The 14,221-nt window shown below is 53.1% G+C and overlaps 2 long non-coding RNA genes across 3 annotated transcripts in view; both read right to left on the minus strand.

The window, feature by feature from the left end:
• LOC137851914 (uncharacterized) overlaps positions 1 to 14,221 on the minus strand; it is a 161,077-nt gene that overhangs the window by 39,905 nt on the left and 106,951 nt on the right. The window lies entirely within an intron of this gene.
• LOC137851913 (uncharacterized) overlaps positions 5,238 to 14,221 on the minus strand; it is a 108,400-nt gene continuing 99,416 nt past the window's right edge. The window contains exons 2-4 of one of the 2 annotated variants that reach the window (XR_011093567.1): positions 5,953 to 6,018; positions 5,732 to 5,784; positions 5,238 to 5,346 (exon numbers count right to left, since the gene is read on the minus strand). This is a non-coding gene — a long non-coding RNA (uncharacterized lncRNA). Of the gene's footprint in view, positions 5,347 to 5,731; positions 5,785 to 5,907; positions 6,019 to 14,221 lie in introns of both variants that reach the window. The other variant, XR_011093568.1, reaches the window with a different exon arrangement.

A 14,221-nucleotide genomic window follows, 5' to 3' on the forward strand; every position in this document is an offset into this window, starting at 1 on the left:
GGCGTGCTCAGGCTACACAGGACGGGGCTTCGGACACCTCTTTGCCTACCAAAGAAGACGTCCATCAGCACCTGCTTTGTTCCTATTCTAAAGACTAACATCACAGCCCACGTTGCCTGGGACACCTGATAAACAGAAGAGAAAGCAGCCATACCCTTTTCAAGCCATCCCTGCACGTGTCGCTCCTTGATCATCTGCAACCTCTTCTCCAATCCTCAGCCTCTTCTGTGGAGAGCCTGCCATGGCACCTGCAAAGCAAGACGGATACCCTTCGCACTCACCTCGTGCTACTTGGCAGTTCTGCTCCAATCCAGCTCACAACCAGCCCGCCCTTCTCGTGCTGCTCTTCAGAGTGCAGCTTGGCCCCACTCAGCCTGTGCGAGACACCTGCAAAAGACAAACAAAAGCATAGGCTGAAACAGCACCCAAAGCCACAGCACAGCTGGGACAGTTACTCTCAGCTGCTCCCTTACCTCGGCCCCCTCACCTACCCTCAAGGAAGATGCTTCCACCTGCTCTCTTAGGCCAGCTACAACACCCCTGAAATATAAACAGGATTTGTACTGTACTTTGTGTAGTTAAGTAACTGCAGTGACAACTGCACCCCTAAAGTACCTGCTACATCTGTTCATCGCTCACCTTGCCAAAAGCAGCTATGGTCAAGTCCCGTGTTGTACACTGTGTTTCACCTTAAACAAATTAAACAAAAGTTGTCTACTGAGTGCTGAACAGTTCCAGAAGGAGCTCTTTCCTGTGACAGGTTCCTCCTAGGGTTTACACTCTAATGGGGACAGGAAAGAAATAAAAATAAACATTTCAAAACCCCATATCTGTAAGCTTTCAAGATTCAACAGACCTCCTCAAGCACACCGTTTAAGCACTATGCGAGCAGCTGCTCACAAGCAGATATACTCTCCCAAATCCCCATCTGCCAACCACCAGAGATGACTGTGCCAGCTGCCCTTCAGTACGTGCCCAGAGGCAGACCAGATGTCTTCGCCAACACAGTCTGGACAATGTATTAGCACACCCATGCAGTGCCACGTTAGCTGTCATCACTAACTGCCAGGCAGGACAGCTCCAGACCAAACACATACACACACAGGCACGCCACAAACACTACAAACAAAACACACAACACAAGGCGCAAGAAAAAGTGACCCCCTAAAAGAAAGCCCTACGGCAACAGCAAGTCAGAACAGGTGCTCTGCACCAGACCCTACCAGAGACTCAAATGTCACGACACGCGACTGGAAGCAACTGCCAGAACTGGGATGATGGAGGCCTAAAAAGCCTGCCTTCAAGACAAGAGACCAGAAGGATGGGGGCTGAAAACCCCCTAAGAAGACACTTAGGAACTCAATTCCCAAGCAAGAGCTCCTGACGTGGCCCAGATGACTTCTGCAAGAGTGAGAATGGAAACAGATGTGATCTCAAACCAAATATGATGCACAAGACCTGAAACAGATCTGCACTTTCGAGCACTTCTTGTCTTGCAGTTGCTGCTTGATCAGAGCCATGATGACAAAACAAGCACTGAGGCCCTTCAGCACCGCTACCAAGTCGCCTGTCTGGTCAGTCCGGTGTAAAAAGCCAGGAGGATATCAAGACCCAAGAAGCACAGAACAGACACTGCAGAAGCAACACTACAAGACAGATGAACAGAAGGAAACTGTCCTGCCTGGCGCACGCACTCACGCTACCAAATAATCCCGCTTCTTCTATTAGCCTGGTGACCCAGCCACAAGCAGCCTGAACGTGACCCAGCCTCAACCACCCTCACAGTGGCACCAAGTCTATTCAGCCAGCTGGCTCCATCCTGCTCGGGCTCCCAACTCCCATTAGCCACCCCAGATATGCAAATACCAGGTGCCCCACAACTTAGCTCTCAGGTTGCTGGATGGTAAAGTCCCTCCGCCTCAAGAAATGCACAGGCACCGATTGTCATCTTAGTCAATTGAAGGCTCACCATCAGCTGCAAAAACAGAGTAACAGCATTCACTAACACGCCGGCCACGATGCCCACCTGCTCCACAATGCTGACTACTGCTGATGCAACATACGGTTCTGCTCACCTCTTCCTCTCCGAATCCAAGCTCTAACAGTGCAGCCAGTATCATCCACACCACCTAGGAAAACAAAGCGATTAAATGATCATTGCCTTCACAACACATCACCCAATGGTAGAATTTTATTGTTGTTTGTTTTTTGAAATCTGCTTTAGCTCAACAGAATGCAAACTGCAAACAAGAGAACTGGGGTGTTTCTAGAAGGAACAATCCCCATGCTTTTGCTGCAACTTTGAATATTAAATGGACAATACGACCCAGCAATTACCTGGAACTTTCTTAACTGCAAATAGCTCAACCATTTTTTTTTTTATTTTACTTCTTTTTTTTGTACATAGAAAGAAAGATCTAGGAGCAAAAGATATCATATGCCAAAACAAGCACCAAACAACCTTTCCTTCGCTTCGGATAAGGGATGACCAGGCTGACACCACTCACCTTCCCTCAGTGCTTCATGACATGAGGATTTCCCTTCCCTCTCCACAACTGCACAAAGCACCTGCAGAGGCAAGAGAAACGCACACTCTGAGGCACCTCACAGCCACAGCGTACCTGCTGCAAGACCTCCCTCTTCCCAGCTCTGGCACTTCAGCTGCTCACCAGCTCTAACTCAGATTCTTCGCTCACAGCACCACAGCAAGCTCCAATGGGGCCACACAACACACACTACACAAGCTACGTTGCCCAACACACACCAGCTGGAACATTCCCGCCCAACAATCAGTCGCATCGCACAGGAAGGCTGCCGCACACTCCTAGAAACCAAACCTACCAGTCCTGAGCAGCTCCCCGCTTCCTCCTGCCAACCACGCTCAGCACACACACTATTCACCCCTCAAAAAAAAAACCAAAAACCTTAGAACATACACACACACAAAAAAAACAACCGAGCTCCACAAATGCCAAAAAGACATGCACACACAGCAGCCTCGGCAGAGGTAATCACAGACGTACCCTGTGCAGATGAAAGACGTGACTCTGATACAACCCTGCTCAGGCTCTTGGTAATGCTGCATCTACGCTACCAAGCCACAGGTACCATGCAATCAAGCTGGTTTTAGTCCTCTGGAGAATTACACAAGTGGGTTTATACATCTAGAGATTAAAATACAGCTCAAAACAGAAGAGTATCCCACCATCCCAAAAAAACAGTGAGCCAGAAACCTCTATTAAACATCCCTCTATTAAGTGAATTCCAAGCACTTAAAAATTATAGAAATCTATAAACTCCAGCCTGCCTAGAGAACCCTGCAACCGACTGAAGGAAAAACAAAGCACTTACCCCAAGGAGCAGCCCAGGCAGAAGGAGCTCTCTAATACCATGCCTGGGGCTCATATAGCATTCGGCCCCGCCCAGCACCCAAACCCAATCACCTGGAAAAGGGGAGGGGCAAAGCACAAGGAAGTAGAAAGAAAGCAGGAGCAGCAGCAGCTGTTTTTTATTATTTTCTTTGTTTTTTTTTTTTTTTTTTTTTTTTTTTTTAAGATCTGCTTTACTTGAAAAACATGCAGAGAGCAGACAGGAGACCTAGGGTGTTTCTAGAAGCAACGATCCCCATGCTTTTGCTGCAGCTTTTAACATTGAAAGGACAACACAACCCAGCAAGTAACAGGAACTTTTGCAAATGGAATTACGTCAAACATGTTCATCATCACTTGCAAAAACAGAGAACCAGCATTCACTAGCACGCCAGCACTGACACCCACCTCCTCCGCAACGCTGACTACTACTGATGCAACATGCTACTGTGAAATACCTCTCTGTTCCCAGCTCCTTTCCCTCATCTGCTCACTACATTTACCTGAGAAGTGTGCCCGAACAGACTTATTCTGCAGAGATGAAGAAGGTGGCCCTGCTCACTCTCTTGTCACTACTGCACTTATGCACTCAAGGAACCATACCCCACAGTTTCCCAAGAACAACGTACCTGGCAACCCCTCATAAACGTACTTCTAATACGTAAATTCAAGGACATAAAGCCTAGAAGGCTTTATGGTCTAAAGACTCGACAGACAGAAAACACACAGGCAAATCCTCCAGAAATGTAACAACCTGTCCCTAAACTTGAAACAGACTACCCCTTACATTCCCACTGCTGCCATTTTCAGATACACGCTCACACAGGGAGCTTCCATGATACACTTCTCCTAAACCCTGCTCCATCACTTTAACAGCAAGGTTGTAACTTTGATAATATTTGACATACAGGCAAAGACTCACAAAAAGCCCCGTAATTCTGCAAAAATCAGAAGGGAACCAGAACCACAAAGCAAACACACAAAGTAACATCACCATACTATCCGTAAAACTGCCATAACAACTACTCACCTGAGGAAAAGCTGCGTGCAATACAGGCACATACTACTACTAGATTGCTTTACAGTGACAGATCCTACCAGTTGCCACCTCAAAAAGATACGCGTACCGGTTTCTACTGGAAAACGCATCAGTCCATAGACTCTGACCCACCTAAAGAACCCTGAAACTGACTGAGTGAAAAACAAAGCACTTACCACAAAAAGCAGCCCAGGCAGAAGGAGCTCTGTCATGGAATACCTGCAACTCAGTTACCACTAGGTCCCACATGGAACCTGAAGCTAATCACCTGGGAAAGTGCAAGGGGGAAAGCACAAAAAAAAAAAAAAACAGAAAGGAGCAGTAGCTGTGGTTTATTTACTTATTTATATGGCTTAGCTCAACAGCATGCAGAGTGCAGACAGGAGAGCTAGGGTGTTTCTAGAAACAAAAACCCCCATGCTTTTGCTGCAGCTTCAAATATTAAAAGGACAAAATGATCAAGAAAGTAACTGATTTTTTTTTTCCATCTGGAATTAGCTCGATCTTTTATTTACATAAAAAGAAAAATCAAGGAGCAGAACAGATATCACGGCAAAAAAAAAAAAAAACAATTCCATACCACTCGCAGGAAAAATCACTTACTTTAGTAGGCTACCTGAGAACCAAAAGGCTATGCTGATGGGTCAAAACACACTACAGGACACTGGGGCCAGGCCCTCTGCTGCACCCACTTAAAACCCATCCCTACACTCACCAAGGTGCAACCCCAACACAAAAAAAACAGACACAGCATTTCAGCACCTGCTTTGTTCCGATTCTGAACACTAACATCACAGCCCACGTTGCCTGGGACACCTGATAAACAGAAGAGAAAGCGGCCATACCGTTTTCAAGCCATCCCTGCACGTGTCGCTCCTTGATCATCCGCAACCTCTTCTCAAATCCTCAACCGCTTCTGTGGAGAGCCTGCCATGGCACCTGCAAAGCAAGACCCTTCGCACTCACCTCATGCTACTTGGCAGTTCTGCTCCAATCCAGCTCACAACCAGCCCGCCCTTCTCGTGCTGCTCTTCAGAGTGCAGCTTGGCCCCACTCAGCCTGTGCGAGACACCTGCAAAAGAGAAACAAAAGCATAGGCTGAAGCAGCATCCAAAGCCACAGCACAGCTGGGACAGTTACTCTCATCTGCTCCCTTACCTCGGCGCCCTCACCTGCCCTCGAGGAAGATGCTTCCATCTGCTCTCTTAGGCCAGCTACAACACCCCTGAAATATAAACAGGATTTTTACTGTACTTGGTGTAGTTAAGTGACTGCAGTGAAAACTGCACCACTAAATTACCTTCTATAGCTGTTCATTACTCACCTTGCCAAAAGCAGCTCTGGTCGTCAAGTCCCGTGTCGTACACTGTGTTTCAGCTTTAACAAATGAAAACAGTCACAAGAGAATCAATCATTCAGCTGCTAGCATTAGCACCCATCGCTCAACAACAAAGGGACCCCATTTACAATATTATCGTTTCAAAACAGAAGCCCCCATACCTCAGCACCTCAGAAGTAGATCAAGCCAGTCACCGAGCTGCCTACCGAGTGCTGAACAGTTCCAGAAGGAGCTCTTTCCTGTGACAGGTTCCTCCAAAGGTTTACGCTCTACTGGGGACAGCATAGAAATAAAAATAAAAGTTTCAAAACCCCATATCTGTAAGCTTTCAAGATTCGACAGACCTCCTCAAGCACACCGTTCCAGTGCTATGCGAGCAGCTGCTCGCAAGCAGCTCAAATCTCCCACGCCCAACATCTGCCAAACACCACAGAGATGACTGTGCCAGCTGCCCTTCAGTACGTGCCCAGAGGCAGACCGGATGTCTTCGCCAAAACAGTCCAGACAATGTATTAGTACACCCATGCAATGCCATGTTAGCTGTCATCACTAACTGCCAGGCAGGACAGCTCCAGACCAAACACATACACACACAGGCACACCACAAACACTACAAACAAAACACACAACACATGGCGCAAGAAAAAGTGACCCCCAAAAGGAAAGCCCTACAGCAACAGCAAGTCAGATACAGGTGCTCTGCACCAGACCCTACCAGAGACTCAAATGTCACGACACGCGACTGGAAGCAGCTTCCAGAACTGGGATGATGGAGGCCTAAAAAGCCTGCCTTCAAGACAAGAGACCAGAAGGATGGGGACTGAAAACCCCCTAAGAACACACTTAGGAATTCGATTCCCAAGCAAGAGCTCCTGATGTGGCCCAGATGACTTCTGCAAGAGTGAGGATGGAAACAGACGCGATCTCAAACCGAATATGATGCACAAGACCTGAAACAGATCTGCAGTTCAAGCAGCGACTGCAAGACAAGAAGTGCTCGAATCAGAATCACGATGACAAAACAAGCATTGAGGCCCTTCAGCACCGCTACCGAGTCCCCTGTCTAGTCAGTCCGGTGTAAAAAGTTAGGAGGATATCAAGACCTGAGAAGCACAGAACAGACGTTGTAGAAGCAACACTACAAGACAGACGAACAGAAGGAAACTGTCCTGCCTGGCGCACGCACTCACACTACAAAATAATCCTGCCTCTTCTATTAGCCTGGTGACCCAGCCACAAGCAGCCTGAACGTGACCCAGCCTCAACCACCCTCACAGCGGCACCAAGTATATTCAGCCAGCAGGCACCACGCTGCTCTGGCTCCCAGCTCCCATTAGCCACCCCAGATATGCAAATACCAGGCGCCCCCCAACTTAGCTCTCAGGCTGCTGCATGGTAAAGTTCCTCCGCCTCAAGAAATACACAGGCACCGTTTGTCATCTTAGTCAACTGAAGGCTCATCATCAGCTGCAAAAACAGAGAAAGAGCATTCACTAGCACGCCAGCCCCATTGCTCACCTTCTCCACAATGCTGACTACTGCTGATGCAACGTACGATTGTGCTCACGTGTTCCTCTCCGAGTCCAAGCTCCAACAGTGCAGCCAGTATCATCCACACCACCTGGGACAACAAAGGGATTAAATGATAGTTGCATTCAGAACAAATAACCCAATCGTGGTTTCTTGTTGTTGTTGTTTGTGTGTGTGTTTCTTGTATTTTTTTTTTTTTTTTTTAAATCTGCTTTAGCTCAACAGCATGCAGAATGCAAACGAGAACTGGGGAGTACCTAGAAGAAACAATCCCCATGCTTTTGCGGCAGCTTTGAATATTAAAAGGACAATACGACCCAGCAAGTAACTGGAACTTTCTTAACTGGAATTAGCTCAAATTTTATTATTTTTTTTAAACTTAGAAAGAAAAATCCAAGAGCAGAACAGATTATACACCAACAAAATCAATTCCATTCCATCCCCAGAAAAAAATCACATACTCTCATCCCCTCCTGTACCTCAGCCGCTTGCCTGCCCCACGTGGCACATGCTTCCATCTCTTCTCCTTACCCACTTATAGCACCTCTAAAAGGCAAACTGGAGTTTTACTCTATTGGATGTAGGAAAATAACTGCAGTGACAACCACACCCCAAAAACAACAGTTACCTCTGCTCATCACACACCAGAGTCACTGCAGAGGCAGCTTGGGTCGAGACGTCCTGCACTGCGCACTGCACGCTGCATTTCAGCCTGAACAAAGGAAAGACACAGGCAGAAGATAAACATTCAGCTGCCAGCAGTAGCACCCGTTCCTCAACAACATAAGCAACCCCAGCTTTACTTTTATCCTTTCAAAACAGCACTCCACTTGCCTCTGGACCTGCAAATTAGGTCCAAGCTTGAAAGGAGCGGCCAGCATCACCCACGCCACCTGGGAACACAAAAGGATACAATGACCGCGGTGCTTGCAAGCACCCACCTGCCACACTGCTCCTCTATCCCAATCAGCCTCACCTCGGACCCTCACAGGGAAACACTTGAGCGTCTTCCCTTTGCTTCGGATAAGGCATGACCAGGCTGACACCTCTCACCTTCCCTCAGAGCTTCCTGACATGAAGATTTCCCTTCCCTCTCCACAACTGAACCAAGCACCTGCAGAGACAAGAGAAATGCACACTCTGAGGCACCTCACAGCCACAGCGTACCTGCTGCAATGCCTCTCTCTTCCCAGCTCCGGTACTTCAGCTGCTCACCAGCTCTGAGATTGTTCACTCACAACACCACAGCAAGCTGCACCCGGGCCACACAACACACACTACACAAGCTACATTGCTTAAGACATATGAGCTGGAACGTTCCCACCCAACAATCAGTCGCATCACACAGGAAGGATGCCGCACACTCCTAGAAACCAAACCTACCAGTCCTGAGCAGCTCCCCACCTCCTCCTGCCAACCACGCTCAGCACACACACTATTTACTGCTCAGAAAAACAGAAAGTTAAAACATACACACAAAAAAAAACAACCGAGCTCCACAAATGCCAAAAAGACATGCACACACAGCAGCCTCGGCAGGGGTAGTCGCAGACTTACCCTTTGCAGATGAAAGAGGTGACTCTGATACAACTCTGCTCAGTGTCTTGGTAACGCCGCATCTACGCTGCCAAGCCATATGTAGCATTCAATCAAGCTGGTTTTAGTCCTCAGAAGAGTTACACAAGTGGGTTTATACATCTAGAGATTAAAACATAGCTCAAAAACAGAAGAGTATCCCACCATCCCAAAAAAAACAGTGAGCCAGCAGCCCCTACTAAACATCCCGCTACTGAGTGAATTCCAAGCACTTAAAATCCAGAAATCCATAGGCTCCAGTCTGCCTAGAGAACCCTGCAACTGACTGAAGGAAAACCAAAGCACTTACCCCAAAGAGCAGCCCAAGCACAAGGAGCTCTCTGATAGCATGCCTGGGGCTCATATACCATTCGGCCCCGCCCAGCACTCAAACCCAATCACCTGGGAAAGGGGAGGGGCAAAGCACAAGAAAGTAGGAAGAGAGCAAAAGAAGCAGCTGTGTTTTTTTTTTTTTCCTTTGTTTTTTAAAATCTGGTTTATCTCAAAAACATTCCAAGAGCAGACAAGAGACCTGTGGTGTTTCTAGAAGCAAAACTCCCCTTTTGCTTTTGCTGCAGCTTTTAATGTTGAACTGATAATGTCACCAAGCAAGTAACTGAAACTTCTTCAACTGGAATTAGTTTACACACGCTCACCGTCATCTGCAAACACAGAGAACCAGCATTCACTAGCCCTAACCCTAACCCCAACCCTCACCCTAAGCTCTAACCCTAGCCCCAGCCCTAGTCCCCGAGAACTGCATTTCCCGGTGTGCTCTGGGCACCCAACATGGCCTCCCGGAAGTCCGGAGTCCCAGAACTACATTTCCCGGCACGCTCTGGGCACTCAACGCAGCCTACTGGAAGCCTTGTGCCGGAAAACTACACCTACCAGCATTCCCTGGGCAGCCGGCACGGCCAATCAGAGGCCGAGTTGTCGAGAACTCCATTTAACAGCACTCCCTGTAACCCTAGCCCTTACCGCCCTTACACAAAAAAGCCGCAAGCCCTAACCCTAAAAATCCTCGAAACCCCTACAGACCTAAGCCAAACTATCCACCACACTAAACCCCTGAAGTCCTATGCCTAAAAGCCCTAACCCAAAAACTTAAGACGCTCAAATCCCACACCCACAAAATTAAGATGCTCAAATCCCAAACCCCAAAAAATAGGACGCTCAAATCCCAAACCCCCTTCCGAAAAAGAAAATAAGAAAAATAAATCAAACAAAACAAAAACAACAAAAGGGGTAGACCTGGTGGCATCTGCCCTATAACCCTGCAAAAATCATGAGGGACATAGAACAACAAAGCAAACACACAAAATAACATTGACATCCTATCCATAAAAGTGCTATAACAATTAATCACCTCCAAAGAGCTTCATGCAATAAATGCACGTACTACTAGATTGGTTTCCTCTAAAATATCGTACAAGACTCTGACCCACGAAAAGAACCCTGCATGTAGCTAACAGAAGAATAAACAAAGCACCGACCCCAAAGAGCAGCCCACGCAGAAGGAGCTCTCTGATAGAACGCCTAGGGCTCGTATAACATTTGGCCCCGCCCAGCACCCAAACCCACTCACCTGGGAAAGAGGAGGGGGCAAAGCACAAGAAAGAGAGCAGGAGCAGCAGCTGTGTTCTTTTATTTATTTTTTTATTTATTTGTCACCTATCCCTAGTTTACAGCATGCGGAGTGCAGACAAAAGAACTGCGGTGTTTCTAGAAGCAAAATTTACCGTATTTTTGCCTCAGCTTTGAACATAGAAAGGACAATACAACCAAGAAAGTAAATGAAATATTTTCAACGGGAATTAGCACGGACCTTTCATTTACATATGAAGAAAAATCTAGGAGCGTGGGAAATTACACATCAAAAAAAAAAAAAGACGTAATAAGCAACGCGCGTGCACGGACCCTGGCCGCCTGCAGTACTCGTTTTCCACCAGCAGGTGGCGGCAGAGGGGCGCCCTCGGGCGTCACCGGGCATGAGCTCCCCCCGGCCGCCTGCAGTACCCGTTTTTCCACCAGCAGGTGGCGGCAGAGGGGCGCCCTCGGGCGTCACCGGGCATGAGCTCCCCCCGGCCGCCTGCAGTACCCCTTTTCCACCAGCAGGTGGCGGCAGAGGGGCGCCCTCGGGCGTCACCGGGCATGAGCTCCCCTCGGCCGCCTGCAGTACCCCTTTTCCACCAGCAGGTGGCGGCAGAGGGGCGCCCTCGGGCGTCACCGGGCATGAGCTCCCCTCGGCCGCCTGCAGTACCCCTTTTCCACCAGCAGGTGGCGGCAGAGGGGCGCCCTCGGGCGTCACCGGGCATGAGCTCCCCTCGGCCGCCTGCAGTACTCGTTTTCCACCAGCAGGTGGCGGCAGAGGGGCGCCCTCGGGCGTCACCGGGCATGAGCTCCCCTCGGCCGCCTGCAGTACCCCTTTTCCACCAGCAGGTGGCGGCAGAGGGGCGCCCTCGGGCGTCACCGGGCATGAGCTTTCCTCGGCCGCCTGCAGTACCCCTTTTCCACCAGCAGGTGGCGGCAGAGGGGCGCCCTCGGGCGGCAACAGGCATGAGCTCCCCTCGGCCGCCTGCAGTACCCCTTTTCCACCAGCAGGTGGCGGCAGAGGGGCGCCCTCGGGCGTCACCGGGCATGAGCTCCCCTCGGCCGCCTGCAGTACCCCTTTTCCACCAGCAGGTGGCGGCAGAGGGGCGCCCTCGGGCGTCACCGGGCATGAGCTCCCCTCGGCCGCCTGCAGTACTCGTTTTCCACCAGCAGGTGGCGGCAGAGGGGCGCCCTCGGGCGTCACCGGGCATGAGCTCCCCTCGGCCGCCTGCAGTACCCCTTTTCCACCAGCAGGTGGCGGCAGAGGGGGCGCCCTCGGGCGTCACCGGGCATGAGCTCCCCTCGGCCGCCTGCAGTACCCCTTTTCCACCAGCAGGTGGCGGCAGAGGGGCGCCCTCGGGCGTCACCGGGCATGAGCTCCCCTCGGCCGCCTGCAGTACCCCTTTTCAGCCAGCAGGTGGCGGCAGAGGGGCGCCCTCGGGCGTCACCGGGCATGAGCTCCCCTCGGCCGCCTGCAGTACCCCTTTTCCACCAGCAGGTGGCGGCAGAGGGGCGCCCTCGGGCGGCAACAGGCATGAGCTCCCCTCGGCCGCCTGCAGTACCTCTTTTCCACCAGCAGGTGGCGGCAGAGGGGCGCCCTCGGGCGTCACCGGGCATGAGCTCCCCTCGGCCGCCTGCAGTACTCGTTTTCCACCAGCAGGTGGCGGCAGAGGGGCGCCCTCGGGCGTCACCGGGCATGAGCTCCCCTCGGCCGCCTGCAGTACCCCTTTTCCACCAGCAGGTGGCGGCAGAGGGGCGCCCTCGGGCGTCACCGGGCATGAGCTCCCCTCGGCCGCCTGCAGTACCCCTTTTCCACCAGCAGGTGGCGGCAGAGGGGCGCCCTCGGGCGTCACCGGGCATGAGCTCCCCTCGGCCGCCTGCAGTACTCGTTTTCCATCAGCAGGTGGCGGCAGAGGGGCGCCCTCGGGCGTCACCGGGCATGAGCTCCCCTCGGCCGCCTGCAGTACCCCTTTTCCACCAGCAGGTGGCGGCAGAGGGGCGCCCTCGGGCGTCACCGGGCATGAGCTCCCCTCGGCCGCCTGCAGTACCCCTTTTCCACCAGCAGGTGGCGGCAGAGGGGCGCCCTCGGGCGGCACCGGGCATGAGCTCCCCTCGGCCGCCTGCAGTACCCCTTTTCCACCAGCAGGTGGCGGCAGAGGGGCGCCCTCGGGCGTCACCGGGCATGAGCTCCCCTCGGCCGCCTGCAGTACCCCTTTTCCACCAGCAGGTGGCGGCAGAGGGGCGCCCTCGGGCATCACCGGGCATGAGCTCCCCTCGGCCGCCTGCAGTACCCCTTTTCCACCAGCAGGTGGCGGCAGAGGGGCGCCCTCGGGCGTCACCGGGCATGAGCTCCCCTCGGCCGCCTGCAGTACCCGTTTTCCACCAGCAGGTGGCGGCAGAGGGGCGCCCTCGGGCGTCACCGGGCATGAGCTCCCCTCGGCCGCCTGCAGTACCCCTTTTCCACCAGAAGGTGGCGGCAGAGGGGCGCCCTCGGGCGTCACCGGGCATGAGCTCTCCTCGGCCGCCTGCAGTACTCGTTTTCCACCAGCAGGTGGCGGCAGAGGGGCGCCCTCGGGCGGCACCGGGCATGAGCTCCCCTCGGCCGCCTGCAGTACTCGTTTTCCACCAGCAGGTGGCGGCAGAGGGGCGCCCTCGGGCGTCACCGGGCATGAGCTCCCCTCGGCCGCCTGCAGTACCCCTTTTCCACCAGCAGGTGGCGGCAGAGGGGCGCCCTCGGGCGTCACCGGGCATGAGAACCCCTCGGCCGCCTGCAGTACTCGTTTTCCACCAGCAGGTGGCGGCAGAGGGGCGCCCTCGGGCGTCACCGGGCATGAGCTCCCCCCGGCCGCCTGCAGTACCCCTTTTCCACCAGCAGGAGGCGGCCTAACCCTAACCCTAACCTAACCCGGACCCCAACTCCAACCCCAACCCTAACCCTAATGGCGTCCCCACGGCAACTGCACCCCGCACACTTGGTTCCCCCCTCATTTTAGTTCCCCCCGGTGCGCCCCGCAAAAGTGTCCACCCAGAACCAGCACCCCGCACACTTGGTTCCCCCCTCCTTTTGGTTCCCCCTGGTGCGCCCCGCATATTTGTCCCCCCGGAACCCGAACCCCGCACACTTGGTTCCCCCCTCATTTTGGTTCCCCCCCCCGGTGCGCCCCTCAAATGTGTCCCCCCGGAACCCGAACCCCGCACACTTGGTTCCCCCCTCACTTTGGTTCCCCCCCCGGTGCGACTGGCAAGTGTGTCCCCCCGGAACCCGCACCCCGCACACTTGGTTCCCCCCTCATTTTGGTTCCCCCGTCCCTTGTGTCCCCCCAAGCCCCATGGACCCCCCCCCCTTGGTGCCCCACCCCCCGTCCTACCCGTGCCCGCAGCAGCCGCTCGCGCTCCGCCAGCGCCTCCCGCACCCGACGCTGCATCTCGGCCAGGTGGAGGCAGGCGCTGGGGGGGGGGAATAAATTGGGGGGGTCTGGGGGCGCATTTAGGGGGCGGAGGGGACTGGTTCTCACCTGTAGAACTCGGCGTCGAGCCCCCCCGGGGGCAGCTGCAGGGCCAGGATGCCTGGGGGGGTGCGGGGTGGACATGTTAGCACCGGGCATGAGCTCCCCTCGGCCGCCTGCAGTACCCCTTTTCCACCAGCAGGTGGCGGCAGAGGGGCGCCCTCGGGCGTCACCGGGCATGAGCTCCCCTCGGCCGCCTGCAGTACCCCTTTTCCACCAGCAGGTGGCGGCAGAGGGGCGCCCTCGGGCGGCACCGGGCATGAGCTCCCCT

The sequence above is a fragment of the Anas acuta genome, chromosome 2 (assembly GCF_963932015.1).
Source record: "Anas acuta chromosome 2, bAnaAcu1.1, whole genome shotgun sequence".
NCBI lineage: Eukaryota > Metazoa > Chordata > Aves > Anseriformes > Anatidae > Anas > Anas acuta.